Below are 5588 nucleotides of genomic sequence, written 5' to 3'. Positions count from 1 at the left end.
GCGGCGAGCAGGCTGAGCGCAGGCGGCCGTGGGCGGGGACTCTCCCGCTTTCTCCCGGCTCCCCGGCCAGGCTACAGCGACGGCCGCCAGGAAACCTCGCTCTCCCCCGGCCGGGAGCGCGGAGGGCCGGGGGAGGCTTGCCTGGGAGGGACGGCGAGGGCAGCGGGAGGCCAGCCGAACCGCCGGCCTTCACCGGCCCCCAGCCGCTCGCTCCGGCCTGGGCGCCCGGGTGCCGACGCGTCCCCTGTGGGCAGCGGCGGTAGCTCCGGGCGTCCGGTCGGCGCCGCGGCCCAGGCGCCCCCTTCTCTCAGCCCCCGCGCACGCCGCCGCGCTCCGCCTCGCCACCGAGTCCCCGCCGGGCGAGAGCGGCCCCACATCCGGGGACTGCCGCACCCCAGGCCCGAGCGGCAGCGCCTCCGAGGGACTGCGAGGAGGCTCCGGGGCCAGAACAGGGCGGGCAGGGTTTCGGGGAGAGCCGCGCGAGGCAGGAAAGAAAAGGAAACGGATCCCTAATCGTCTCTCCGGGACCAGTGGGAGTACGCATGCGCGCGGTCCGGAACGGGGAACACGGAAAGCTCCAGCTTTCTGAGGAGCTATAAAGGGCGGATCTCCGGCAGTGGCACGGCGCTTCCCATTGGCTGTGAGGAGGGGACCAGGCCGACCTGGAGGTGGAGCTGAAGGCAGTGAGGATGGGGATGCGACCCCCGGCTGCTGTGACTGCTGCTTTCCATAGGTCAGTGTTTCAGGCGTTCCTAGGTGTACTGGAGGTGAATTTGAGATTGCATGTTAGGTTAGGCTTCATTTTTGACGGGAGCAGGAATGGGGGGGCACATTGTGAGTGCCCCATTACTCAAATTAAGAGTGGCTTAGCCGGGCGTGGTGGTGCACACCTTTAATCCCAGCACTTGGGAGGCAGAGGCAGGCGGATCTTTGTGAGTTCAAAGCCTGGGCTACACAGTGAGTCCCAAGCCAGCTGAGGCTACAGGAGACCCTGTCTAAAAAAAAAAAAAAAAAAAAAAAAAATTAGAAGCATTTTAAATCAGAGTGCTGTTTTTTTAAATATATTATTTATTATTTTTATTTTATGTGTATGAGTGTATTGCCTGCATGTATGTGAGTGCACACTTGTCATGCAGTGCCTGTGGAGGTCAGAAGAGGGTGTCAGATCCCCCTGGAACTGGAGTTAAGGACGGTTTGTAGCTGGGGATCAAACCTGGGTTCTCTGCAAGAGCAGTCGGCTCTTAACCGCTGAGCCATCTCTCCAGCCCCCGGAGTGGGTTTTTAAGCTAAACAAAATGGCCTTGTGAATTGCACGGTAAAGCCTTTTGGGAAAATGTGCCTTTGCCTTTGGCAGAGTCAGGATACTAAGCAGTGGATACTAATCCACTCATCATATTATATTTATTAATATATATATATTTAAATTGGCTTTGGAGTGAGAGGTGATAAGGATTGAACCCAGGGCCTTACACATGTTAAACAAGTACATATTCTACCTTTGAACTACACTCACAATCTCTGGCCTTTTTAAAAATATATTTTATTTAGCCGGGCATGGTGGCGCACACCTTTAATCCCAGCACTTGGGAGGCAGAAGCAGGTGGATCTTTGTGAGTTCGAGGCCAGCCTGGTCTACATAGTGAGTTCCAGGACAGCTGGGGCCACAAGGAGACCCTGTCTCAAAAAAGACAAAATATATACATATGTTTTTTATTTATTATTTAAACTTGTTATGTGTATGATTGTATAGTCTGCATATATGTAAGTGCACACTTGTCATGCAGTGCCTGTGGAGGTCAGAAGAGGGTGTCAGATCCCCCTGGAACTGGAGTTATAGCAGGTTGTTAACTGCTGTGTGGGTGCTAGGAATTGAACACGGGTCCTCTTCGAGGGCAGCCAAGGCTCTTAACTACTGCCATCTCTCCAGCCCCTGGACTTTTTTTTTATTTTTATTTTTATTTTTTGGTCTTTTTGAGACAGGGTCTCCCTGTAGCCCCAGCTGTCCTGGAACTCACTATGTAGACCAGGCTGGCCTTAAACTCACAGAGATCCGCCTGCCTTTGCCTCCCAAGTGCTGGGATTAAAGGTGTATGCCACCAAGCCCGGACCATGGACTTTTATTTTTAATACCATATCTTTTGAGATTTGGTTTTGTTTCTGTTTAAAATAGAATCTCCCTACATAGTCTAATCTTGCCTCAAGCTGGAGACTCTCCTGCCTTAGCTCTCAAGTGCTGAGATTACAGGTGTGCACCAAACTAGTGACAGACTTTTTAAACTATTTTTTTCTGAGCACAGCATCATCATCAACACCTGTAACTCAGCACTTGGGAAATTAGCAAGAAGTATATAAGGGTGAGGCCAGCCTAGGCTACATAGTGAAACCATGTCTCAAAAAACATAAAACCCACCAGAATTTTACTTCACTTTTAAGTGAATAGCTGTAATTCCATAAACTGAAAAGAAATTTTAAGAGGCAATCCAAGCTACTGGTTTTCTTTTATGGAGAGAGGGGAGTGGCTTTTTGAGACAGGATCTCATGTAGCTCAGACTGGTCTCAAACTCACTAGAAAATCCCAAATATCCACATTGTGCATGTTACACTAAACATTGTAAGAAACTAAGAAATCTTTAGATCACTCCTGCATCCCTAGATGTTTAAGTTATTATTCTCCAAAGTAGATATGCCCCATTTACTGTGTCATACATGTCTGCACATATGTTTACTTACTGTCCATTTGGGCTTTTTATTTTTTATTTTATGTGTATGAGTGTTTTGCCTGCATGTATGTAAGTGCACCCATGTCATGCAATGCCCACGGATTTCAGAAGAATGCATCAAATCCCCTGAAACTGAACCCGGGTCCTCTGCAAGAGCAGCCAGTGCTCTTAACCACTGAGCCATCTCTCCAGCCCCTTAACTGTCCATTTGTGAAGAAACATTTAGACTCATTCAAAACTTAGGAGATTTATTTTCTTTTAACTACAGGTAAGATAAGTAAGTCCTTGCCCAATAGTTGAAATAAGTGTGCTGTTTACCTATTATTCTACTATGAATGAATTTCTAGTCACTTTACAGACTACAGAAATGTGTGCTCTTTGGACAAAAACTATTGACTTCGCATTATCTCCTTTAACAAGTAGATCTCAAAACATAGAAAAATAAAACACATAAGTTCAGATTAAGTTTTATTTCCCAACCATGTGGTAGCTGCTGCTTTCCTGCACATGATGATTCATGATGATTCATTCAGGGATGCTGTTCCAGCATCCCCTAAGAGTATGTATGTCTAGCTAAAGGACAGGAGGAGGGGAGATAGAGAACGATACTTCTTAAAACTCTTCCCTCAAAATTGTCACATTCCATCATCAGAATTCCAGCACACCTATTTGAAAGGGAAGAGAAATATAGTCTAGTTGAGTGCCCATGCACTGTGTATTACCTGTGATGGCTAATCCTGGGTGTCAACTTGACTGGATCTGGGATTAACTGAAATGAGAGAGATCTTCTTAATTGGATCATCTGAAGCTGGAAGACACACCCTAAATTTCGGTGTTATTTTCTGATGGCAGCCCGTATAAAAGGCTACGACCGCCAGGCTTCCTGCTGCTTGCCTTCATTCTCGCTGGTGAGTTCGTCTTGCTACTGCAGACTGAAGACTAGCTGATCTTTTGGAATTTGTCAGACCTTCAGCGCCAGATTGGGACTACTGAGACATCCAGCCTCATGAACTGAGCGACTATGGATTCTCAGCCTCTCCAGTGTGGTGCAGCCATTGTTGGACTACTCAGACTCTATACTGTGAGCTAAGCTGATACATCTCTATACATATATGTTCATTCTACCAGTTCTGTTTCTTTGGAGAACCCTGACTAATATACCTACTGACCACATGGGAAAATATAAATCACTCTTCAGTATTCAAACAACAGAAATTTAACACAGAACATTGTCTGCAAAAGTGTTGGAAGGGCTGCAAAAGCAAAAAGGCATTAATTACTAGAAAACACTATCCCCCAGTACTAGAAAAGCAAAAAAGGGCATGGTACTAGGAACCATGATCACTGTGCCATTGAGGCTGGCTGAGTAACTCCTGCTGTTGGAACTATTGCTGTCTAGTAAGCCAGGAGCTCCATCAGAAGGAAGAAGCAGAATTTGAATTCTCTCTCTTCTCCCCTATCTCCTACAACTAGCAAGAAGAGCCTACAGTTTCATGCACCATTCTGCCATACTTAAACTTCTATATAACATAAAAATAACATCAGGAATGTTCCTAGCAAAATAAAAATATTCCACGTAAAATGAAAATAACCTTACCCTCCTTTCTATATTAGTTATGTTTCATTGTTGCACACAGCAAAGCTGGAGGGGCTGAGCCAACTGAGCCCTTTGGAAGTAAAGGCCCAGAAGTTGAATGTGAAATTACTGGATTTGATGTTTGCCCTGTTTTGGTCTGGCATTTCCTCACTTTTGGAAAGAGAATGTGTATTTGGTTCCATAGTATGTTGGAAGTATGTAATTTATCTTTTGATTTTACAGGGGCTTTCAGTTAAGAGATTGCCTTGAGTCTCTGAAAAGACTTTGGACTCTGAAGTTTTGAATAGTATTGAGACAAGTAAAGACAATGAGGATTTTTGAAAGTGAACTAAATACATTTTGTATTTTTTATGGTCATGAGCCTATGAGTGCCAGGGAGTAGAATGTGGTGGTTTGAATGAGAGTGTCCCCCACGGCTCTCCAGTTGGTAGCACTGTTTTGAGAGGTCTTAGAAGGTGTGGCCTCACTGTAGGAGGCACGTCACGGGGGGTGAGCTTAGTCAGTTCTTAAGCCTTGTTTGATTTCCAGTTGTGCTCTGTTTCCTGAGCCTGCTTGAAGATGTGAGCATTCCTCTTTCTGTTCCTGCCACCATGCCTCTCTGGCATGCTGGAGTCTGATTCCTTTGGAACCATAAAAATAAACTCTTCCTGACTATCTTCAGGCCTCTTGGGGTAAGTCTATGGCACAGCCCTCCGCGACGGGACTCCCTAAGCCACATTCACCCTTCCATTCCATTCCCCCCCCCCTCCGCCGTTCTATACTCCTAGTTTGGGCCCTGTGCCATTCCTAGTCTTGGGGCCCCAGACACCTGGGGAACCAATACTGCTTCCTGATCCTTCTCACCCAGACCAACTCAGTCCCGTTCTTGGGCCCCAGGAGCAGCGCTTATGGTCCTGGCCCTGCCCTCACCTCTCTCTGCTTCCCTGGGACTGCACCACCGGCTAACTCTCCTAGCCTGCACTACTATCCTCAGGCCTCTTAGGCTAAGCCAATAGCACAGCCCTCCTTGCTGGGACTCCCTAAGCCACATTCACCCTTCCATATCTCTTCTTCTCCCCCCCCCCATACTCCTAGTTTGGGCCCTGTGCCATTCCTAGTCTTGGGGCCCCAGACACCTGGGGAACCAATACTGCTTCCTGATCCTTCTCACCCAGACCAACTCAGTCCTGTTCTTGGGCCCCAGGAGCAGCGCTTCTGGTCCTGGCCCCACCTTCACCTCTCTCTGCTTCCCTGGGCCTGCACCACCAGCTAACTCTCCTAGCCTGCACTAC

The sequence above is a fragment of the Nannospalax galili genome, unplaced genomic scaffold (genome assembly GCF_000622305.1).
Source record: "Nannospalax galili isolate Female #2095 unplaced genomic scaffold, S.galili_v1.0 scaffold511, whole genome shotgun sequence".
NCBI classification, from domain to species: domain Eukaryota; kingdom Metazoa; phylum Chordata; class Mammalia; order Rodentia; family Spalacidae; genus Nannospalax; species Nannospalax galili.
This window is presented reverse-complemented; position numbering follows the sequence as displayed.